The sequence below is a fragment of the Camelus dromedarius genome, chromosome 5 (assembly GCF_036321535.1).
Source record: "Camelus dromedarius isolate mCamDro1 chromosome 5, mCamDro1.pat, whole genome shotgun sequence".
Taxonomy (NCBI): Eukaryota; Metazoa; Chordata; class Mammalia; order Artiodactyla; family Camelidae; genus Camelus; species Camelus dromedarius.
In genome coordinates this window covers 71,383,747-71,409,486 of record NC_087440.1, presented here as the reverse complement: position 1 = coordinate 71,409,486, position 25,740 = coordinate 71,383,747, and the positions used below count along the sequence as shown (strand labels likewise).

Sequence of the window (25,740 nt, the reverse complement as noted above, 5' to 3'; positions counted from 1 at the left end):
GAACGCTGGACCACTTCCCATTCAGCGCTGGTTTTCTTAAGAGTTCCTACGGCCAGGGTGGCTGGTGTTTGTACAAATTTGCCATTTGTCAGAGGTGGTTCCCAGAGGCCTGCAAGACAGGGACTTTTGTTGGGGTATGCTAGACGAAGTTGGCTTTTCAAAATCAGGAAGCTTTTTGGCTTGTTAAATAGAAAAAGGCGGGGGAGGGAATAGCTCATCGGTAGAGTGTGTACTTAGCATGCATGAGGTCCTGGGTTCAATCCCCAGTACCCCCATTAAAAAAAATAAAATAAAAACTAAATTATCCCTCCTCCCAAATAGAAAAAAATCAGTGGTCTCTTTGGCCCTAGTGTGAGAGACCTGGGGAAGCCATTTAAAATGCTCACTTAAAAATGCTGCTTCAAAAAATATACAGTGAAATACTAATAACCAATAAAGCAGCACTCATAGTCTCAGCATTCAAACATAGTGTAATAGGTGTTTAACATTTTCACTTTCATATATTAGGTTCCAGTCTCAAATTTTTACAGTTGGTGTCAGTACTGATTTATGTCTTTACACTTTTAACATTATGTCTTATAATCATTTTATTATTATATACTACTCTATGGTACAATCCCATTGAGTTAATGGGGCATATTTTATCATTGTTAAAGCTTTCCCCTGATTTTAGACATTCAACTTGTCTTTTTTCTTTTTCTTTGCCAGTGTTGATAATTCTGAAATTAATAGTGTTTGATATATAAATTTCTGCTTCTGAAGAATGAAAGATAAATAATAGAGAGCTAATCATGGGGTTAATTAAGCTCATACAACAGCAGTTCTCAAACTTTTTGTCTCAGGACCCCTTTACACTCTTAAAAGCAATTGAAAACCCCAAACATCTTTTTTTTATATGAGATATTTTGAATTTGCCATATTATATTGGAAATTATAACTGAGAAAAATTTAAATACTTATTACTTTATTTAAAAATAACAATAAACCCCATTGCATGTTAACATAAATTATTTATTTTTATGAGCAATACCTGTATTTTGCCAAAGTAAGGAAATGTGTAAGGATGGTGTTGTTTTACATTTTTGTAAATCTCTTTAATGTTTAGTTAACACATTCTCATATCTGCTTCTGCATTCAGGCTCTTGTGATGTGTTGTTTTGATGGAAGTATATGAAGAAAACCGTCCTCACACAGATACGGGGTAGGAAAAGTGATGGGGAACCCTTAGGGGTCCTTGGACCACACTTTGAGAACCATTGTCCCACAACATTTGTGGCACTCTGGTAGGCATTTCTCGGATATATTTTGCACTCAGAGATTGATGACAATGTAATTCAACATTGTGTTTTTTGAAATTGAGGACCTGAAGAGCAGGTCCCTGGGCTAAAGTCACCCTGCTGGTTACAGGGACTCCACTTTAATTTATTCCAACCAACTTGGACTCCTCATCTGTCCTTTTGTCAGTTGTTACGTAAGGCTTCTGGGAGCACAGAACTGCATAAAGGATCCCAGACTTCAGGTTGCTCACCAGCCAAGGGCTGGCCAAGCTCACAAGCAATTGCAAGACCAAAACCAGGCAAACAACCCACTCCATTTGTGGAAGAGTTATTCTGTGTGTATGTGTATGTGTGTGTCAGTGTTAGATACACACAGAAAAGTGCACAAATCATAACTCAGCTGGACACATTTTTCAGAAACTGAGCACACCTGTATCATATTTCTTTTTAAGTCAGTTTTTGGATGGCTTTTGTCAAGATGCTGGTGGAACAACAGAAAAGCAAGCTGGCCTGGGAGAATTTGTAAACCCAGGATCTACGGACCTCTTGGGCTCTTTTTCTTCTTTTGTAAAATTTGGCCAAGAATTCTTCTGTAAACATTTGACTAAAAAAAAAAATCTCAACAAGTTTTTGTCCACACTTAACATTCTGTGAGTCTAAATGGGGATACTTTGGAGGATTGGTTTGTTGAAGGGCTGGTTGGGGATCTCTTTTCTGTTAAAATAGGGCTAGCTGGGGAATAAAGCAGGAAGCCTGCCATCTAGTGGTGATGATGTATATATGTTGCTTTTTGCTAAACTGGGCTGAGTTTTCAGAACCAGTCCTTTTCTCCTACCACCAACTTCCTTAATTACAAGGGTTTTAATTGTGTCACAGTTAAAATACTTAATTGTATTAGCTACATTATAATAAGTGAAGGGAATACACTTGTGGTTTGACTGACCACAGGAGAGGGGAGGCCTCTAGCATCCATAGTTAATTGCTCCAAAATGCTGCCTGCAGACTTTGCCATGCCATCAATGCGTACTTTGGGCAGACCAACAGGCAGGCTGAAATTATGAGTACCATAAGATCCTGTCTCTGCCTGAGGATTGCAGACTCCAGGGAGGGACCCAGCTGGAGTTCATTCTTAGAGCATATCTTTAAAAGAGAGAAATTGTTGGCACTCCCCCCAGCCCACTGGCTTTTGGGTATTTACTCATGAAATGGGCTGTAATAAAAGGACAAAACTCTGGGTGGAGGCCCTGGACCTGGAAGAGGTCTGAGTTGAGGAGCAGCCCAGGGCTGGGTTTCAATGGAAGAAGGGGCTGGGTGCTGGAGTGCAAAGACTGAGGAACCAAAGCAGACAGTCTGTGGGTTCTTAGGAGTTATACCTCCTTCACATGTCCCCACTCAAAGCCTTGTGGTGAATCAAGGGACACAATCTCAACAGATAATCCATTTCTGGCACAACATGACCAAGGTTTGGAAGGGGAAACTTAAGAATTGTGGTCCTCAGCCTTGAGATTAGAAAGAAACCAGCCTATAATACTATGTGCTTGGCCATTGGGGAGGGTATAGGTCAGTGGTAGAGAGCATGTTTAGCATGCAGAAAGTCCTGGGTTCAATCCAAGTCCCTCCATTGAAGATAAATAAGTAATAAAACCTAATTACCCCGCTCCAAAAAAAATTAAAAATAAAAATCTATTTTATATATATACATACATATATATATATAAAATATGTGTGTGTGTATGTATGTATATGTGTGTGTGTGTGTGTATATTTATATATATATATATATATATATATATATAAAATACTATGTGTCTGGCCAAAACCTTTTCTTTTTAAGTAAGGATAAAAAACACTTTTGTGTCCACCTGCCTCTTAGGGGGATAAATAGGAATTTGTGAGATGTTGGGGCAAGGAAGAGCGTCTTTATTTGGAAAGCCAGCAGATTGAGAAGATAGTGGACCAGTGTCCCAGAGAACCATCTTAACTTGAGTTAGAATTGAGGCTTCTTCTATACTAAAAAGGGAGGGGGTGTGGCCTGTTGTTGAAAACTTCTTGGTTCTGGAATCCTTTGTTCCTGCAGCTGTGCATGTAGATCTGGTCACAATGTTCCTATAAACCTCTAACAAGACAAATGTTATTCTCTGTTCTGCAACTTTTTTTTATCTCTATGTGGATGGAAAAAGCATTATACCTTCAAAGGTCAGAGCCTTGAGAATGGGCTATCCTGTATATTTCAGGCTTTCGGCAACATTCTTTACTTATAGCAAAAGCGATAGAGAATACAAAAGTTAGAGAAACAAATCCAATATGGAGTCAGATTTGTTCTTCCCTGATACATCAGGACCTTGCTTACCTCCTGGGCGGGGGGCTACAGGACACAGGCTCCTTTGGATTCTGAGCAGTGCCTGAGTGTGTCGTCCATGTACCATCAATAATAAGACAAGGTTGTCTATTATCACTGCTAATGTTGAACAGTTTTAGAGATTCTCACTAGTGAAATAAGAAAAGAAATGAAATGGGCCCTATGAATATTACTAAAGAAGGGAAAATTATCTTTTTTATTAGGTTGATTGCACACCCAGCCTAACAGCAAATGATTAAAATTAATAACTATTAAAATTACTAATAGAATTTTGAAAGGTGGCTATATACAAGGTAAATATACAAAACCAATAGCTTTTTTCTATACTAACAAGTGGGTATAAAAATATAAATCCTTCTAAAATTAATATATAAGTTTAATGCTCTTCTAATTAGAATCCCAATATGTGTGTGTGTGTGTATGTGTGCATGTGCGTGTGCCTAAATCAGGATTAAATGATTTTCAAGGCATACCTTGCTGATCAGGTTGTTTAGATTTCTATGTCTTTGCTTAATTTTTGTCCATTTGATCCCTCTTTTACTGAGAATGGTGTGTTAAATTCTCCCTAGAATGTATTTCTGTCTATTTTTTCTTTGTTTTTCTGCTCTATATAGGAAGAATGTTTACTACCCCCACCTAAGGATAACCACCATCTTTGCTTCTACTTCATAGACTAATAATTTTGTCTGTTTTGTCCTTAAATAAGTGGAATCATATAGCACGTGTGCTTTGGGGGTTCTAGTTTCTTTTATTTGACATGGTGTTTATAGGATTCATCCATAATGTTGCAAGGAGTTATATAGATTGTTAATTCTCATTGAGGCATTTTATCCCATTGTGTTTATATGCCACAACTTATCTATCCTTTCCGCTATTGGTGCGCTCCTGGCTGGTTTTGAGTTTAGGGCAAATAGGGTTGCTGTGAACATTCTTGTACGTATCTTTTGGTGCATGTTTGTGTGCAGGTCTGCTGAGTGGAACTTCTAGGTTGCAGGGTACCAACTGACTTTTAATGCCTTCCTCCTAAATAGGAACAGACAGCCAAGGTCACCAAATACTTGAGGAAAGCCTTCTGTGTAAGGAAGACATAAGCAAAAATACATGAAGCAAACCAACCAACAAATAAAAATGTGTCTAGTATCTCCAGTCCCAAGGATTTTTGTCCTTTGGCATGGCCTGACCCTCCTGCTGTCTTCCTCACACATCAAGAGAAAAATCAGCATGGTAGTGGGTCCAGGAGCCATCATTGCCCATGTAGAATTTGGGGGCAGTGGGGTCATAGTGCAGGCTGGTCATGTTTCAGCACTTCTTTTGGAACTGGAGGCTGATGTAGTTTTCCTTTTGGGTTTTGGTGTCAAGCACGTAGAACATTTCTTCAATTTTGGTTGACACCATCCTGGTTACATACAGCAAACCATGTGCCATGAAGGCATTGCTGGCCACAGGTTGTTTTCCCAGAACAGGGATGGTTGGAAGGTGGTCTCATTGATTTTGGCCAGGACGATGTTACCTCTGGCTTCTTCCACTGCACGTATGACTCAGCAGCCTATGACATCATCAGAGATGTCCAATTCTTGATAGGAGGAAGAACTGTAGGCAGGGCAATTGTTATAAACTGCATTTGGCAATAGGCTGGCTTGGGTCTTTGGGCCTTGTTAGAAGTGACATTTGCCTGGCACATAAAGTTGTAGTGAAGCTGGTTCTTGTCATGACCATTCCAGAGCCATGTCCTTGAATTAACAGGCCTGTGGAGATGACAGCACTGAGCTGTTTTAATTTGGTGTCATCTTTGTAAAGAGAAGGGCTAAGGATGACAGTCAGGGGAAGAACATACAATGCTCTGATACAACGTATTCTTGTCTGGTTTCAATTAGGGGCTTTTCCCCCAATCTCCATTTTTTAACTGAATAGTGTGGAGAGTGGAAGCCTGGCTGAAGCTGGCGATGCCTCCATTGGCATGGAAGCTGGGGGTGTGTGAAAGGAATGGCCTTAGGATTTGTAATCATGGAGCAGACATGGAGTTGGCCTGTGGCAAGTGGTTCTAAAGGTGTTGGGAGGGAATGGTGGAAGGAAGGAATGTGACCAGTGATCACTTCATCTTGAAAGGGGAAAACTTTGAGAGGGGAAATATTACAATGTAATTTTATGGGTGCTCATTCTTTGGGATTCCCAAATCTTGGGTTCTCATTGGGTTATTGTATTAATCATTTGGACTGCCATAAGAAACACCACAAACTGGATGGTTTAAACAACAGAAATTTATTGTCTCACAGATCTGGAGACTGGAAATCCAAGATCAAGGTGTCAGTAGGTTTGGTTTCTCTGAGGCTTCTCTCCTTGGCTTGCAGGTGGCCACCTTCTGGCTATGTCCTCACGTGGCTTTTCCTCTGTGTGTGTACCCTCCACAGGGTAACCTGTGGACCCTCCAAGTACATCCATGTTGTTGCAAACGGCAAAATTTCATTCTTTTTAATGGCTGAGTAGTATTCCATTGTGTATATGAATCACAGCTTCCTTTTTTTAATTAGTACTTTCAATTACTTTTAAGTTCATATTAGCTTTTTAAAAATATTTTTTATTGTTTTCATAGTCAATATAGTTTTTTTAATAGTCATTTTACAATGTTGTATCAAATTCCAGTGTAGAACACAATTTTTCAATTATACATGAACATACATATATTCACTATCACATTTTTTTGTGTGTGAGCTACCACAGGATCTTGTATATATTTTCCTGTGGTATACAGTATAATCTTGCTGATCTTTTCTACATATGCCTGTCAGTATCTACAAATTTTGAACTCCCAGTCTATCCCTTCCCACCCCCTCTCCCTTGGGAACCACATGTTTGTATTCTATGTCTATGAGTCTGTTTCTGTTTTGTATTTATGTTCTTTTTTTTTCTTTTTTTTTTTTTTAGATTCCACATATGAGCTATCTCATATGGTATTTTTCTTTCTCTTTCTGGCTTACTTCATTTAGAATTACATTCTCCACGAGCATCCATATTGCTGCAAATGGTGTTATATTGTCAGTTTTTATGGCTGAATAATATTCCATTGTATAAATATACCACCTCTTCTTTATCCAGTCATCCGTTGATGGACATTTAGGCTGTTTCCATGTCTCGGCTATTGTAAATAGTGCTGCTATGAACATTGGGGTGCAGGTGTCATTTTGAAGTAGGGTTCCTTCTGGATATATGCCCAGGAGTGGGATTCCTGGGTCATATGGTAAGTCTATTCCTAGTCTTTTGAGGAATCTCCATACTATTTTCCACAGTGGCTGCACCAAACTGCATTCCCACCAGCAGTGAAGGAGGGTTACCCTTTCTCCACAGCCTCTCCAGCATTTGTCATTTGTGGACTTTTGAATGATAGCCATTCTGACTGGTGTGAGGTGATACCTCATTGTAGTTTTGATTTGCGTTTCTCTGATAATTAGTGATATTGAGCATTTTTTTCATGTGCCTATTGATAATTTGTATTTCTGCCTTGGAGAATTGCTTGTTTAGGTCTTCTGCCCATTTTTGGATTGGGCTGTTTGGTTGTTTCTTATTAAGTCATATGAGCTGCTTATATATTCTAGAGATCAAGCCTTTGTAGGTTTCATTTGCACAAATTTTCTCCCATTCCATAGGTTGTCATTTTGTTTTACTTATGGTTTCCTTTGCTGTGCAGAAGTTTGTAAGTTTCATTAGGTCCCATTTGTTTATTCTTGCTTTTATTTCTATTGCTTGGTTAGACTGCCCTAGGAGAACATTTTTGAAATGTATGTCAGATAATGTTTTGCCTATATTTTCTTCTAGGAGGTTTATTGTATCTTGTCTTATGTTTAAGTCTTTGATCCATTTTGAGTTTATTTTTGTGTATGGTGTAAGAGAGTGTTTTAGCTTCATTGATTCACATGCTGCTGTCCAGTTTTCCCAACACCATTTGCTGAAGAGACTGTCTTTATTCCATTGTATATTCTAGCCTCCTTTGTCGACGATTAGTTGACCAAAAGTTTGTGGGTCCATTTCTGGGCTCTCTATTCTGTTCCATTGGTCCATATGTCTGTTTTTGTACCAATACCATGCTGTCTTGATGACTGTAGCTCTACAGTATTGTCTGAAGTCTGGGAGAGTTATTCTTCCAGGCTCTTTCTTTCTCTTCAGTAATGCTTTGGCAATTCTAGGTCTTTTGTGGTTAAACCACAGCTTATTTATCCAGTCATCTGTTGATGGACACTTAGGTTGCTTCCATGTCTTGGCAATTGTAAAAAATGCTGCTATTAATATTGAGGTGCATGTATCTTTTCAAATTAGTGTTTTTGTTTTCTTTGGATATGTACCCTGATGTGGAATTGCTAGGTCATATGGTAGTTCTATTTTTAGTTTTTTAGACACCTCCATACTGTTTTCCACAGTGGTTGCACTAATTGACATTCCCGCTAATAGTGTACAAGGGTTTCCTTTTCTCCACATCCTTGCCAACATTTATTATTTGTGTTCTTTTTGATGACAGCCATTCTGACAGGTGTGAGGTGATTATCTCGTTGTCATTTTGATTGGCATTTCCCTGATGGTTAGTGATGTTGAGCATCTTTTCGTGTGCCTGTTGGCCATCTGCGTGTCCTCTTTGGTCATGATGAGTTTTCGATGCTATTCCATTTCATACTATTCCCAGAAGTCCTGGTCTTAATGCACTAATTTGATCTCAACTGATTTGAGGGCCCTGCATGACTTGAGGAAGGCACTGCACTGTACCATACTATTATTCAGAGACCATGAGTCTTGTCGTGAATTGTTCAAAGTCAGGTACGCGGCAATGGCAGAGCTGGGTCTAGAACCCTGGTCCAGGATCAAAGGCAGGGTGCTTTCCCTGCATCATCCTGGGAGTGTGAAATAAACTCTTCCTGGGAGGTCACTGGGTCAGAGTGCATAGGGCAGAGGTCTGCAGAAACAAGCAGTGTATGAGGGGCCCTCCTTATCTCACTGAAGACCCCAGGGTCAGGCCCAGGTGCTGTGGCACCAACAGCTCTACCCTGCAGCCTGGAGTTCACAGCAGGGAGGGCATCTGACTTCATTTCAGGCTTGCCTGCATGCTTAGTTAGGCTAGTGTTCCTTTGCACATATTGAACAATTATTTTCTCATCACTTTCCAGCTGTTAGAGAAACACGCATCAGATGCATTGGTTGGCTTAGGTGCTCTGGGTCAGCCGAGCCCAAGCCCAGGTCTTTACCTGGAGGCTGTGGGCCTCACGGATGCATGTGCTGTCGTTTTGCCATCCTTCTTCCCTCCTTTATCCTTCAAAATCCAGCTGAAGTCCCCATTCTGCTATAATTTCTTCCCTGCCCACTCTGGCCTCACAAGTCCTTCCCTTCTCTGAAGAACTTACTGACCCCACGATGCATGTGATGTTTGAGAAACTGTCTTGCCTCCTGTTACATTTTATTTCCTGAAGGTAGTGATCTGGGCTTATATCCAGGATCCACCACCTACTGTGTGTCATGACAAGTCACTTAACCTCTCTTTCCCCATCATAAACCGCCACCCTTTAGGGCTTTTATGAGAACTACAGCAGATAATGTCTGTAAATGCCCAGCACATTGTATGATCCTTATTATTCACCCAACAAACATTTATCAAGTCCTTACTATGTATAGATATTGTGCTTTCCTAATTGAAAAATTAGGGTGCTAGGTTTGGGTTCAGGACTGTGGGAATACAGGAAGAGAGATCCTGGTCTCTGCTCCCCTGGGGTTTATCATCGAGTTGGAAAGTCAGTTAAACTCCCATGACACAGGCAGTGTATGATTACGTGCAGAAAGGAGCCCTGTCTGTAACAGATATTAGAGGAGGTCAGAGCTCCACATGTGTGGGAAGAAGATGAAATGCCAAGAAAACTGGGATTTTTCTTCATTCAACGCTGTCTCCAGTGCCTGGGGCCATGCCTGGTACCTGTGACTGCTCAGTAAGTAAAAGTAAATAAATTAGTGATTTGGAGAGACAGTCAATACATCCAGCCTATGCTCCTCATCTTATAGGTCAGGAAACTGAGTCCTGAGAGAAGGCATGGGGACTGACCCCCCAAGGGTCCCAGGGAATCAGGGGACAGCTGGAGTGAGAGCCTCCTGGCCCTTTTCTTCAGGGCAATCTCCCTCTGCTGCAGGCTCGGGTGGAAGGGTCAAGTCAGATGTGCCCTGGAATCATAGTACATGGATTCCATGAATTTGTGATAACTTAGGTCAGAGTTAAGCTGCTTTTCCTTTTAAGCCATCAAAGGGGCCCCCCAAATGATATGGAATATGAACAAGATAATATGGAAAATGTTTAGTCCATTTAAAAGTAGTTCAGGAATTTTAGAAACACTCTTTTCAAAACCATCAAGCTGCTAATTATAAATTATGATCTATTTTATCACCATTAGTTGATTGGCAGCTATTAATTGACAGTAGCCCAGTAAGTTCCACATGGCTTTCTCTATAAACACATCGAATACTCACCTTCAAGACTTTAAAAATACTCTATGTTCACACTGGTATTTTCCTGAATTGGAAATTTGAGAAACAGACACCTTCTGTTCAATTTCCTCCACCCCATCACACTCGGGGAACTTTTGGAAAATGTAAAAAAATGTAAAAATAGCCCGCAATCCCACACCCCCACATTTCCCACCATCTCATTTTCCTGTGACTACTGTTGTTAACTATTTGGCCTAATTCTAGCCTTTCTTTTCTCCTATGTTTCCCCAGCTGATTCAGTTGAGTTCAGCCTGCATATTTAACTTTGTCACCTGTTTCTTCAACTAACATTGAAACAGAAGTTTTTACCCTTTCATGTCAACCTCTTTGTAAGTCTCATGCTAAATAGTGGCCCAATATATCGTACGCAGTGGATGCAGCGATTTTAACGCCGTGGGAAGTACTTCTCCTCCTTGCTGGAGAGATGGCTTCTCTCACCTTGTGGGCGGGGGCCCAGGAGAGTTTCCAGGATGCTTCCCTTTGTTTGTGGGGGAAATTGGTCCTGGGAGGGCAGCTTTGCACGAGCAGCGTCCCTGGCCCTCCAGCACCCCTTTTACGAGGCTGGCAACCCCTCCATCTCCCACAGCCTGAAAGGACAGTGCAGTGAACAGGATGAAGCCAACAGGACTAGCTTGGGAACAGAGAGGAGTCTGTCAAGTAGGGGATAAAACAAGCCCTCAAAATAGACTCAGATAAACAGGAAACAGCTGCGCATGAGAATCCTAATGCTCTGAAAGCACAAGACACCAGCACTTTCTGTTTCTACAACACCTTGGATGGACTTGGGAAAATCACCTCATCCTGTCTTTCTGGGCTTGTGTCCTCTCATCTGCCAAGTGATTGGCAGTTCTCAAACTGGGGTACCTGGTGGTATGCCAGGGGGTCCACAAGGCCCCATAGCACATATATGGCCAACCTCATGGAGCATTAGTTTTATCTGATTCAAGCACAAAAACAAATATGGTTATCTTGGGGAATAGAATGCAAAATTGGCTTTTGTTTTAAAGCTAAAACACAAGTCTTCAAGAAACAAAATTTGATCAAAGCTTCTAGGAACTCTGGAGATATGCGACCATTCTCCTTTGTCAGAGGGAGTGCCTCACTTTGAGTGACCCTGGACCAGAGGGCGGCTGAAGACCTGCTCACCTGTAACATGGGAAACCCCTCTAGCAGAGGTCACCAAGCTCTTTCAGAATCACTATTGACAGATTCGGCCATTGTGAGTGCGTGTGCTGTGTACTGTTCCGTCTTCTAGTACTTTAGACTGTGTCCCCTCCTCTTCCTGCTCACCAGGCTCCAGCTGGCCTCCTTTCGGGTCACGCGGTCCTGCCCCAGGATCTTTGCTCCAGTGGTGCCCCTGCCGGAAATGCTCTTCCTCCCTGTCTTCACAAGGTGGGCAGGTCCTTCTCATCACTCAGGTCTCAGCAGAAATGCCCTTCCTTTCCTGACTGCCCTCTAACATACTGCCTGGCACAGCATCCCTCTTGCTTCTCAGTAGCATTTATTAATGTCTGATATTTTCCTGTGCATTTTGGGTCTATTTGCTATGTGTCTCCTTCTCCTAGAAAGTAAGTTCCATAAGCACAGACAATTGTCTCTCTCTCACTGCTGTCCCCCAGCACCTACAATAGTGCATGGAGTTGGGCATGCAGCAGGCATCCTGTAGCTGTTGAGCGGATAAGTCAACGAGGCACCTTAAGAAATAGTGGCCACTCTATGCATAAAGGTCTTCAGTATGTCAGGGCACTGCATTCCCCAAGCATCGGGATATCTAAAGTATCGGGAGATGCTTGTGTTGGCCTTGATAGGTGGGATGTGGTGACCCCAAAGGACACTAGGCAGATTCTGGGTTCTGAAGGTTCGAGGTTCGAGAAACAGAGGGTACCCTCTTCCCTATTCACCTCTCACTTTGCTTCAGTTTCTGCCATTCTGGCCCTGGTGGCCTAAGAACTGCTCACATCTGAGAGGTGGGCTAATGGGAGAAGACCCCCAATCGGGCACCGGAGCTGCAGTTTCCCTTCCTGTCTAATCCCTTCTTTGTGTTTCCCTGTAGATCAAGCCCCTTTACCCTGTGAACCCAGCAACTGCTCCAGAGCCCTCTGGTATGGAGTCTCCCAATCATGGCGGATGGGAAGGAACCCTGAGGTCACACGTGGGTGCATATCTCTCTTCGGCAGCCCCTGCCACGGTCATGGGGGACTTAGGAGTAGAAGGGCCCACGGGTCAGTTAGTCTACCAACTCCCTTGTTTCTGCATTTAGGAGAGCCAAGGGCCTTCACTTGACATGGCCAGCTGGAGCTTATGACTCAGTTTAATTCCCAAATATGCATGCAAAGCACTGGGCCAGGTATTGTACGCTGGTGGGAGCCACAAAGATGGACAGAATAAAGTCACAAAATGAGTATGGGGAAAGCTAAGCTCACAAACGACTGTGAATTCAAGACAGAATGCAGTGGAAACACGCTGCGAAAACAAGTGATTCTTTTTGGATCTTCCAAAGAGACTGGTGAAAGGGGATTTCTATGTGTGTGTCTGTTTCCCTGAAGTTTTCATCAGGAGATTAAAAAAAGGCTTGCATCACATAACTCATAAAATCTCCTTGAAACATCTCCGTTCCTTCCTCAGTTTCTCTCCAGGTGCCGGGCACCTGTTTCCTGTCTTTCTTCCTCTCTGCTTTTACAGCCTCTAAAATCTTCCGTCTTACGCTGGGCAAACTGGGAAAAACTATTTGCCACAAACATGACAATATGATTATTGAGTCATGAGAAAAATGAATAATATAATGGCAAAAATGGCAAAGGACATGAAAAAATAATTCATAGAAGAAGAAATAAAGATGACTGCTGAGATTTAAAAAAAGATTCTAATAATCAGAAAAACACGAATTGGAAAAAGAGAATTTTATCCATCAACTTGCAGAAGTTTCAGGTGTAATGTAGAGAAAGGCCCTCTGAAAGAATTTTCTAGGAATGTGAACTGGAGTGCTTCCTGGCAGGATTCATCTAGAACCTTTTTAAAAGGGGTTTGCAACCTAGTAATCCCTCCACTGCTCAGAATCTTTTATAAGGAAGCAATTAGCCATTCATGTGAAGATGTTCATCACGATATTGTTTATGATAGTAAAAAGTAATTAAAAACAGTATTAGAGAATGCCTAAACAGACCACAACCCATCCAGATAAAGGAATGTTTGCAATATAAACATCTTGCTTTAGAAGAATGTGTAATGACATGGGCAAAGCTAATTATATAAAATCAAGTGAAGAAAGTGAGATAATAGAACTGCATATATCAATAGCGAAAAATGTGCATAGAAAAATACTGGAAGGCAATACTGCACTGGCACATTTTCCTCACAGCAGTTCTTATTTGTTTGTCTACTTGTTTCTTTTTCTTTTCTTCCATCAGACTGTGAGGCCGCGAGATTTAGACATCAGGCCAGTTTCGTTGCTGTTAACCAGCACCTTGTCCTATGTTAGGCATTCATCAATGGTGGAATGACTGAGTGGGGTGGGATTTTATTTTCTTCTTGATACCTGGTATTCCCCTAATTTTAAGCAATAGACATTGTGTTACAACTCTTTCTGTAGCAAATAATAGAAATGTAATTCAAGCTGGTTTATACCTCGTAATGGACTGAATAATGCCCCACCCCCCTCCAAAGATTTCAGGTCCTAGTCGCTGGAACCTGTAAACATTACCTTATTTGGGAAAAGGGCCTTTGCAGATTCGATTAAATTAAGGGTCTTGTGATGGGGAGATTATGCTGGATTATCCAAGTGGGCCCTAAAGTCCACCACAAATGTCTTAAAAGGAGGGCAGGGGGATATTTGATTCAGACTGAAGAGGGCGTGATGTGAGCCCAGAGGCTGAGATTTGGGGTGATGTTACCACAGCTGAGGAATGCCAGCAGCCACACCAGAAGCTGGAAATAGCCAGGAACAGATTCTCTCCTGGGGCCTCTGGAGGGAGCACTGCCCTGCTGACGCCTTGATTTTGGTCCAATGATACTGACTTCAGACTTCGGGACTTCAGAACCATGAGAGAATAAATTTCTGTTGTTTTAAGCCATCAAGTATCTTGTAATTTGGCACAGCAGCCTTAGGAAACTGATACCCCCAAACATGTGGAATTTACTGCTAATTTATTCCCATGCTAAGAAGCCTTGAATGGTCTTTGGTGCTCAAGCAGTGTGGTTCCACAGTGCCTGGCCTCCCTTCTTCCCACTGTCTCCTGCCTCTGCTTCTCTTCTACCCTAGATAAGCCTCCTCAGTGAGATGGAAGAGATGCAATATCTATATGGGAGGGTGGTGGTGGTAGGGATGGAGGTGGTGAAAGAATATTTCCAGGTTTATATCAGTTCTACGACTCCAGGAGTGAGTACACTCTTTTCTCCCTGTATCCATACATCAACATTCAGGAAAGGATTCTGACTGTTTTTCTTGAGTCATGTACCCAACCTTTGGGCCAATCACTGAGGCCAGGGGTAGGGTGAGTAATGTGATTGGCAGCCCCATCAGAATCTCATGGAATGCAGAAAGGATAGTGCATCAAAGGAAAGACGAAATTGGGACAGGGCACTAAATTCAGAAAGAGGATACAAGGGATGTTGGGTAAAGCAACAGAAATCCAGATAAATATATATGTGCTCTGGAAATAGGGAGCTATAGTCCTTCTCAGGATCCATGAGCTTTCCTAGAATCGATGAATTTTCGAATCTTAGCCAGGATCATAGACATTGAATTTGAAGGAATGGCAAAGGTCATCTGAACCCATTTCCTCATTTCAGTAGGAAACTGAAGCCCAGAGCAGGAGATTGATCTTCCCAAGGTCACACAGCTAGTAGGCTACAGAGTTGGGGCAGGATCTGATTCCCAGTGTACTTTTGGCTTCTCTGTCTCTGCCAGCAGGTAATACACTACTGCCGCCAGCACCTGCTACCCTGAATCTGGCTCAGGGTATAGCTGCTTTTCCTGGGGTCTTTGTCTCTCTCCCCATCTCTCCATCTCCTCACCTAGGAAGGTAGCTGTGGGAAGGATGCACTAGGACCAGGCATTTCAGCCCCAACCATGCCACTCCTATCATGTAACTTTTGGACCCAGTTTCTTTACCTGTAGATTAGGGTGAGAATTCTTCCTGGAAAGCATTGTTTTGAGGATAAAGTGGAATATGTCTGCAGTCACCAGCACTGCAAACACAGTAATAATAATCCGTATGTGTTTGTTGAGTTTGCAGTCACTGGCAGTGACTTCATTTAGTTTCCTAAGATTCCTGTTTGCTGGAACTCAGTTCATTCAAATGAATTTTTCTTAGCTTCTGACCTAGTTTCAAGCTGTCTGTAACTTTGTCCTTCCTTTCTCCAAGTCCTTGTGTTAAGTAGACTTTTCTGCACCTCATCATTTTTTTGATATGGATCAAGCATAAACCAGATCAAAATGTTATTTTGTATTTCTTCCTATCATCTGCTACTCATTCTTCTCTGTCCCCATCTAATAAAGAAGCGACATTTTTCCTTTATTCTCTTCTTTTTTGCAATATCTTTGAAGGCTGTGTTTCTGTGCCTCTTATGTACTCAAGTTCATAAATCATGTTTCATTTTTTGCTTTGGTTTTCTGGATTTTTGTCTCTCTAAGCCTTTACCTGTGTAGCTTTTTTTTCTTCTGAAAAAGGTTACACTTTAAAAAAAAAAAATCATTTCTAGGGTAGCACATTGCCTACATCAACGCACAGTTCATGGAAAACAACCATTAATTGGTGATGATGACAGTTAATTTAGGGGCTTGGGGTCTCATGAATTCACTCAGTCAGCCTTGAATTTACATCAAAGTTTTGTTGGTCTGATCTAGGGAAGGAACGTATTCTCATCTAAGGCTTTAATAGCAAGCTACAGAAAGGAGTGCTTTTGGAAGGGATGTTGGGAAGCCCCTGGCTGTCTGGGAAGGCTGGGCAGTCATTCTGGGCAGATATGGAGACCAAGCACCCAGAAGTGCGGCGATGGTGCCATGCACCAGGCTGATGATGACAACTTGCCGCCACTGCTGTTGAACACTGCACGCCACGTTTGCCTGGCCTCACTGCCAGACACAAGAGTAGGGCTGTGGGCAGGGCCACCTGCTGGCCCTGGAAACTAGATATTGCCACCAAGGCAGGATCTCCATGGTCCCCGCTTCTTGGCATCTTCACGGGTCCCAAGATTAGGTCACACATCCTTTTTCTAGCTCCCACAGTGGGAGGCGAGCCCTGCTTTTTCCAAGAATAACTATCAGATATTTATAGCAGGAGCCCCTTTATTCAGCAGCGGGTGGTGTGTTACGTGTTACCTCTGTGTCTCTGTGTGTTGGGTTGGGGAGCAGCGGGTGAGTAAACTGGTTACCTCTCAGAAGTCACAGTTAAAACTTTCTGCTCTGTCTCTGAAGGGGTGGCTCAATGGAAATAATATCACAACTGTGACCTAATAGAAACACTTCTTCCAAAATTCTTTAGCTTTTTGAAATTGGAGAGCTGACCTATAAAATTTGCTAGCAGTCTTCTGTCACTGGAAGTCAACTGACAGTTTAGCCTGGGGTGGAGTCTGGTTGTTCTGAAAAAAAAAATCTCACTTAGACTCTCAGGATACACAAATGTAAAGCAGGTAAATACCTCATTGCTGTTACAGATGTCCAATAGGTACGTGAAAAGGTGTTCCATATCGCTAATTGTCAGAGAAATGCAAATCAGAACCACAGTGAGGTATCACCTCACACTGGTCAGAATAGATGTCATTAAAAAGTCCACAAATGATAAATGCTGGAGAGGGTGTAGAGAAAAGGGAACTCTCCTACACTGTTGGTGGGAATGTTAAATTGGTGCTGCCACTATGGAAAACAGTATGGAGATTCCTTAAGAAGCTGAAAATAGACTTACCATATGATCCAGCAATCCCACTCCTGGGCATATATTCAAAGGAAACTCTAATTTAAAAAGATACATGCACCCCAGTTTTCATAGCAGCATTATTTACAATAGCCAATACATGGAAGCAACCTAAATGTCCATCAATAGATAATGGATAAAAAAGATGTGATATATCTATATATAATGGAATACTACTCAGCCATAAAAAAGAATGACATAGTGCTATTTATAGCAACATGGATGGACCTAGAAATGATCATATTAAGTGAAGTAAGTCAGAGAAAGACAAGTATTATATGTCATTCATATGTGGAATCTAAAAAATGACACAAATGAACTTATTTACAAAATAGAAACAGACACACAGACATAGAAAACAAACTTATGGTTACCAAAGGGGAGAGAACTGGGGAGGGATAAATTAGGAGTTTGGGACTTGCAGATATAAACTACTATATGTAAAATAGATAACAAGGTCCTACTGTGTAGCACAGGGAACTATATTCAATACCTTGTAATACCTATAATGAAAAAGAATATGAAAAAATATTCATATGTATAACTGAATCTCTATGCTATACACCAGAAACTAACACAACATTGTAAATCAACTATAGTTCAATTAAAAAAAATACCTCCTTGCTCTGTGGAAGTAGAATAGACAAAAAATTTTACTGAACCAGGGCCTGAGGTCCAACTGTGCAGGGTGGGGTGTCCTGTTGCCACTCCCATATATGCACTGGTGGGTGGAGTTTAGCAGTTGCTACATGGGGCGTGGCACAGTTGGAACAGAAGGGATCAAGACTCAGCCCTCTTCATGAGATTTTGACACATGTTGAAATGGACTGCGGCAGCCTTGACTGCTGAGGTGGCAAGAAAGGGAAATGAAAAAAGATTGTAAAAGGTCTTATGATAATGATTTACCATGTTATTATCTATTGATTCATAGCAGATTGCATCCAAAACTTAGTGATGAAGACAACAGATATTTATTATCTTAGAGTCTGTGGGAATTTGGGAGTGGCTTAACTGGGTGGTTTGGGCTTACGGTCTCTCATGAGGCTGTGGTCAAGATGTCCAGTGGAACTGTGTCAGACGAAAGCCTGAGTGAGGAGGGAGGAGCTGCTTCCAAGGTGGTTCACTCAGCATCCTTGACAGGAAGTCTCTGTTCTTTGCTGGCCGCTGGTGGGATGCTTTATTTCCTGATGTATCTTCATAACATGGTAGCTGGTTTCTCTTGGAGTGGGTGATCTGAGAGAGAAAACAAGGAGGGAGTCCAGTGCCTTTTATGACCCCAGTTTCAGAATCACACTGGTGATTGGTTCACTTACCATTATACCTTGTTCCTCCCTGCAATCATTTTAATCATAACTGCATACTTCAGAATTGTTTGAGGTTTCATGAGTACTTCTGACATTCATTTGAGTCTCTCTCTTAGCCTCAGTGGGCTCATCTGTAAAATGGGATTTTAGAATGGGTGATTTTTTTTTTTAAGGGGTGGTGAGTGTGCACTTCACTCCACATATCCTAATGTTATAGCTAACATTTGTATAAGGCATTAACATTGCTAAGTATTTTCTTGAACTGATCTTGGGCCTGCAAACTCTGTAATCTATTATTCTGCTTTTTACACTGGGAGCTGTTCCCGCTATGTTTCCCAGGCTTCCCAGATGTCAATGGAGGCAAAGTGAGGAATCTGAACTTCCACTCCCACCTGACAGTAATGAAGTAGTACCTCTTTCCCCAACTGGAGCAGTGCCAGAGGTCTCTGAAAATAGAAGATTTAAATAAGATTCAGAATCTCTTAACATTAAAAAAAAATGATGCTGGAGCAATTGGACCTCCATAAGCCAAAAAATGAAGCTCATTGTTTTCATACCTTACAAAATTAATTCAAAATGGATCATATATTTAAATTTAAAGTTGTAAAACTTTTAGCAGGTAACATAGGAGAAAATCTTTGGGACCTACAGCTTGCTCACAGGTTCTTAAATATGATGCCAAAATCATAAACCATAAAAGAAGTGGTCAATAAGTTAAGCTTCATGAAAATAAAAAATATTTTCAGAGGGAGGGTATAGCTAAGTGGTAGAGTGTGTCTTTAGCATGCATGAGGTACTGGGTCCAATCACCAGTACCTCCATTAAAAATAAATAAATAAACCTAATTACCTGCCCCACAAGATAAATATGTAAAATAAATTGTACAAAAATGTTTTTCTCTGCAAAAGACCTTGTTAAGAAGATTAAAAAAACAAGCTACAGACTGGCAGAAAATATTTGCAAACTACGTCTGACAAAGGACTAGTACTTAGAATATATTTTTAAAAAACTGTCAAAACCCAACAATCAAAAAGCCAACAATTCAATTAGAAAGTGGGCAAAAGGCACAAAGAGACATTTCACTGAAAATTATGTACAGATTGAAAATAAATACATGAAAAGATACTCAATAACACTAACTACAAGGAAGTGTAATTTAACACCACCATGAGAAACTACTGTACATGTATCAGAACAGCTCAAATACAAGTTAGTGACAATATCAAATGCTAGTAAGATGTAAAGAAATTGGACTTTGATGAGATGATTTCCAGGCAGAATGTGGAAAGTGTCAGTTTCTTATGGCTGCCAATGGTAAGGCATGGGAAGAGAGAGATGAGCTAAAGAAAGACTCATTCAGTTTGTAAAAAAAATTTAGAGTGGCTATAGAGAAGTCAAGACTTAATGGGCTGGGAACCAAAACTACATCTTAATTCCAGTCCCTCAAGGCAGCAAATTATTTTTGAAGAATTGGCCTCAGGGTAAGTAGAGAGTCATGGGTGTGGCTATAGGACCCTTAGATAATAAGACTTTTCAAGTGTATGGTGGTTTTATTAGACCCTCTCAGTTAGACAAAAGAGTTTTAATTTTCCAAAAGTAAGAAGAGCCCTATCTAAAAAAGAATTGTGAATATGGTTCTATGGCATGAAGCAAACAAGAAGCAGATAAATTGGAAACCCACAAAGTCTTTGTGAGAGCTATATTGGCAAAAGCACAGCCAGCTAAGACTAGAAGGCACTAAAATAGTTCAAAATACTATACATTATCAAAAACTACTTAATTATAGCTACAGACATTAACATAGATAATGACCAATTGGGTTTGTCCTATGAATGCAAGATCAGTTTAATGTTAGACAACTGAATAAAGTAGTTCACCATATTAACAAATTCAAGGTGAAAAAAATCATACAATTTTTTTTTTAAGCAGAGAAACTTTCAGCAAAATTTAAAATTCAATCATGATAAAAACTCTTAGCAGATTTATGAATAGAAGGAATTTTCTTTAACCTAATAAAGGAAACTTAATATTTTAAAATATCAACAATGTATTTTTAAAGACATGCAATAGCACGATTAATTGTAAAATGTTGAAAGCGCTCTCCTTAAGGTCAGAAGTTAGACATGGGTGTCAGCTCTCATCACTTCCATACAACATCGTATTAGAGGTCTTAATTATAGTAAGAGAAGAAGAAATATATAGGAATTTGAAAGAAAGAAACAAATTTATCGTTTTCAGATGATACGGTTGTCTATAGAAAATACTGAACAATTTACAGGTAAAATTTTAAAATTAATGAGAGCATTTAGTAAAGTTATTGCAATTTAAGCCAACTGCATTCCTATATACCAGTGACAACCCAGTATTTCCTCTTGTAGGGGATATAATTACCAGGGGACTTATAGAAGAATGTTCATAACATCCCTGTTTATAGTAACAAAAAACTGGAGACAACCAAATAGTTATCAGTGGTGAAACGGATTAATAAATTAGGGTATGTTCATACAGCAGACTACAATATATCAATAAAAACTAATTAACTGTAGCTACATATATGAATATAGGTAATTTAAAAAAATCACAAAAGGTTGAGTATAAAAACTCACATCTCAGAATAATAATATTGCATTATTTCATTCACATAAAATTCAAAACCAAGCAAACAAAAAGAGTATATAGTTTGGTGATATACCTATGTGGTAAAATTATAGGTGAAAACAAAGGACTGGTTAATAAAACATAAGGATGATCCCAGAAAAAGGCACTCAGAAGGACTTCAAGATACAGAAGCTGTTCTGTTCCTTAGGCTGGATCGTGGGTTCACCGATGTTTATTTGTTATTTTTAAATGGTGTGTGTGCATCATTTATACTCTTTTCCCTATGATGCATTGCACAGTAAAAAAAAAAAAAAAAGGTTTTAAAAACTGTTTAGTTTATGGTACACTCCCATTATGAAGTCTTTGCTAAACCAACTTCCCCAGTGGAACAGATTGGGAAGGGAGCAGGGTACCCTTCTCAGCTACGTTCCTGTAGATTTACCTCTGTTAAAATGTGTGACAGTTTGTCTATCCTGGTGTGTTTGTTGCTGTTGCTACCTAAATGGTGAGCTCCTTGAAGACAAGGATTACTATCCTAGTTCTTCTTAGTATCTTTGGCACTTAGCACGAGGTTGAGTTCATAGCATGCGCTAATAGAGATTTATTTTTGGAGAATGAGAGGAGTAGTTGTTGCTGAAAGTTGTAAACAATACACATCATTTGCACATATATACACACAACATTTTTCCTCTCAAATTTGTCCTATATTAAAATCTAGTGGTTTTTCAAATCTTGTTTTCATCCTAACCTTTTCTTAAAAATTCAGAGCTCTAGGAATTTTGAGGGGTGAATGTGTATGTGTGTGTGTGTGTGTGTGTGTGTGTGTGTGTTTAGATCTTGGGGAGAAGAGTTTGGGGAAGGTTGGGGAGTGAGAGGATGTAGGAGGAAAGGGAGAAGGTGTAGATATTCAAAAGCAAATAATCCCTCTTCGAGACCAAGAGCCAGTCTCAGCGAAGCTGGGGTGTGGGTGTGGGTGTGGGTAAGGTGAAACAGACTCTTAGGATCCCCCACTCTGTCTTTTAGCCCTTTCCTCCTCTTCCCTACCCCTGCTTCCCTCGCCCTTGGCTTTGATTTCACTCTCAGAAGGCTGACTTGTAAATCTCTTTTTAGATGTTAGTGGAGACCAAATGCACTCCATTTGGTTTTCAATAGGATGCCCTTTAAGGCGAAAACCCTGCAAGAGCCCCACAAATATGGCTGAAAGTGCTGTTTTAAGGCCCCATAACAGACAGATGCAAGGTTTAAAACATGTAAGCTTTCACCTAAAGGGTCTACATTTCTGATCTGCCCACCTTCCGACAAGGGAACTCCTGCAGGGCGCTGAGAAGCAGCCACTCCTGTAGACAGGTGGTCCACCTGAGGCCTCCTCCTTCCAATGCATGATCTGTCTGCTGGAGCTGCCAAGGCCCTGCTGTCCAGCATCCATACTGTGGAGCAGAGAGAAGGAAGTTCTTCTGAGAAAGTACATCCAGGGAGCTTAAGGCCTGCGAGAAACTCTTACTGTCTCTTTTAAGGGGACCTTAGTTTTGTTTGTTTGTTTCTAAATTTTCCGTGATTCACAGATTGCTGTAAACTGTGTTGAAGGGCTGCTTGCTTGCCGGTGTGATGCTGAAGATGAGGATGCTGAAGATGATAAGGGTAGCTCTACCCGGTGCCAGGCTCTGCGATGGGCCTTTAAAATGCCTTACGTCTAGTCATTAGAACAGCCTACATGGTAGGTGATATTACTACCATTTTACAGGTGAGAAACCCGAGGATCCAGGAGGTTAAGTGCGTCCCACACTTGGGTGGTCCCCAGACATTTATGGTTGTATACCCTATCAGTCAGAATGTTTTTGAACTTGTATGCACCTCCATTTATGTCTGTTTACTTATCCATAAAGCATAAATTAGTCCTACTTATGGGACTAATTAGTTAATATTTCAAGGCACAGGATATGCCTAAGGGCAAAGTTTACTGTGAATAATAGTGGATGTAAATCCACATTTCACATAGCTTTCTTGATAATTTTTCATACTTCTCTCTCTTTTTTTTTTTTTTTTTTGGCCAATGGCTTGTCAGATGTGATTAGTGCAACATTATTTTTACCTCCTAATATGGTTGACAAAGAGCTTGTACCAGGCCTGGAAGAAGTTGCAGCTCTGTCATTTTTTCATGTCAACCTGCGGTTTAAGCTACAGTTTCTAATGGTGCTTATTCTGAGTGTGATTCAGTTAAACCTGGGTCATATTACCCATAAAGTCCCTGAACGAGGCAAAGGTAAAGTGCAGCGGGACAACACAGGGAGCCGGCGGGGGTGGGGGGGTGCTCCACTGCTGACTTCCCCCTCAATGCCTCACTCACCCCTCACCCTGGGTCACCTGTGGTCCTTGGACACGCTGACCAAAGCACAGGGAAGGCATGAAATTTTTCTTTACACATTAGCAAAGCTTAATTTCTCCTTTTGTGTTTAGACTTTAGAGATGTGTAAATAATTCTAAAAGCTTCCAACTTTCCAGCGCTTCATTCTGTGCCCTCTCTTTTGAACCCCATGGCGAAGCTAGCTAAAGCAGGGGTGTGCTGAGACCCAAACACGCTTCTCTCTCTCTCAAACCTGTGCTCCTTCCTTGGGCGACCACCTGGGTGTCAGTTTTGCTTTTCATTTGATTTTAGAGAAAAACTCTTTGGAACCAGGAGTCAAGGCCCATCTGAAGTATTTGTCTTTCTTTCTCTTCTCATTCATATTCTGTTTCCTGCCCAAATGAAAACGATGACTTTGAATTTGTGAGAAGAGCCCTGCAGTGGGATGGAAAATGCAAAATGTTGATGTCTTTTTTCTCGAAAGTATCTCTGTCTTGCTTGACTTATCCCAGATTATTTCCCTGATTCTGAGGGGCTCAAAAACTGTTTGTTGAATACAGGAAGGGAGGAAGGGAGAAGTGAATGAATGTTTGGGGGATGGTTGGAGGAAAAGAGGCAAGTTGAGAAATGATGGGGTGGCAGGACCTGGATACAGAATCGGGGGCCTCAGAAGTCCTCGGGCACCTACCTTGGAGAATTAAATGACATCTAACCTTGGTCAGCATTTGGAAGGACACTTTTTGTTCAAAAAAGAAAAACGTTACAGTACACTGTGATAAGACCATTTCCTTTCTCACAGCGTCTCCTTTAATGTCAGGTCTGAAATATGAAGTCATTAGGGGATATTAAAACAGTGCTGACAAACTAATTAACAAAAGACATTACGCCGGATGGGCTCAATTTATCCTTTTTAATGGTTCTTATAAATGGGTGCCGCCAATTAAAATTAATAAAGATTTACCAGCGATTGCCCGGTGTACATTGCTAAGAAGCACTGCTGAAGGTCGGCTTAAAGTCAGCTTTGTCGGAGCTGCAAGTTCAGCTCTGGAGCGGCAAGTCCTAGGGAGTCCCCCAGCTTTTCTGTTTCTCCCTGGCTGTTTCTCCTTCAGCTCCTTTCTCTGGCCTTTCCACCTTCTGCTCTGAGCTGTGAATCCATCTCCCCTACCTCTGGTCAGCTCCAGCCCATCGAGGCCCGACTGAGATGCCCCAAAATTAAATACATAAAAGGGAGAATAACGCGCTGTGACTAGCCTTACACACGCTGCTCTGATTTTTCACAATTTGCATTATGGCATTTCTGCTGTCACTTCTGGAAAGTGCCTTCTGGATTTGCTTAGCAGAGCTCGTGTCTTGAAATCCACCCAGACTGGTTTGTCTTGAAACCTTCTTGGTGTCTTCTGATTCCTGGGAGCCCCAGCAATGTGGGTGCACCGAAGCCATAGGCGTGGGCTTGGAAACAAGGCCAAGAGAGCTGGTCCCAAAATCTGAGTGCTTTCCCTAGGAGAGGGTCCAGAAACACTGTTCAGAGAATCCTGTTGTCACTGTTCTTCTTCTTCTTCTTTTTTTTTTTTTTTTAAATAAGTGCAGGTTCCTTTTATTAAGCATGGGACAGCCCCTAACTGATTTGTCTGAAAGCAAGGGATGCCTGCATCGTCCAGGGAGGAGACTGTGTCCCCGTCCTGAGCCCTGTCCCCTCCTTTTGACTGTGACTTCTCCAGCCTGGGGCTGAGCAGCTGCTTTGCTGGAATTCTTACCTCCAGATCCAAGCGTCTTTTATCCTGCAAGTGAACTGGCCTTGGCTCTGTTCAACATCAGCCCTCCTCAGGGATGGGCCTCCTTTCCAATCCAGCACTCAAGGATCGGAGCCAGATGAGCTCCTGAAGGAGACCTTCCTTGGCTGGGAGGGTGGGAGATGAGCAGGGCTGAGTTTGCACTCCCTTCCCCCAGGGCTGGGTATGGTTGGGAGGAGCAAGAGCTGGGCACCAGAGAGAAGGGGAAGATCCAAAGAAGAGGCAGAATCTTGGAGGTGATGGCCCCAGCAGCTTGCATAGCTATCACTGGCTGTCAGAAGGAGTAGAGACACCAGTACCCTGTTCCGACCTTGGAAGAGCCTGTGTCGGAGGCCAAGAGACAAGAAGAGAATTCTTTAGGGCATAAGCCAACAGGCTGCAGTCACAGGAGCCCGAAGTGGGGTTCCCTGATCTGCCAGGATGTGATGTGAAGGGTGCAAACAGCCCCTTGTCCCTGTGGGCTGGTATCTATCCCCCTTGGCTTAAAGTTCCCTGGATGCAAGTCAGTGAGGATTGCATGCTAAGTGCTAAACTTAGCTCCAGAAGGCCTCAGTTAACACTGCTTCCCTGGCTCTCTTGCTGACTCCAGGAACTTGGGTAAATTTATCAGATGGAGCATATGGTACCTGGTGTCCTGAGGATCAGGACAGGCA

At 41.6% G+C, this 25,740-nt stretch overlaps 1 long non-coding RNA gene across 2 annotated transcripts in view; it reads left to right on the top strand.

Annotated features, from left to right (window-relative positions):
* LOC105086074 (uncharacterized) overlaps positions 1-25,740 on the top strand; it is a 171,656-nt gene that overhangs the window by 20,169 nt on the left and 125,747 nt on the right. The window contains exon 6 of one of the 2 annotated variants that reach the window (XR_004137449.2): positions 1,139-2,925. The exons of the other annotated variant lie outside the window; for it this stretch is intronic. This is a non-coding gene — a long non-coding RNA (uncharacterized LOC105086074). Of the gene's footprint in view, positions 1-1,138; positions 2,926-25,740 lie in introns of those variants that run through there. 2 annotated transcript variants of the gene reach the window in all.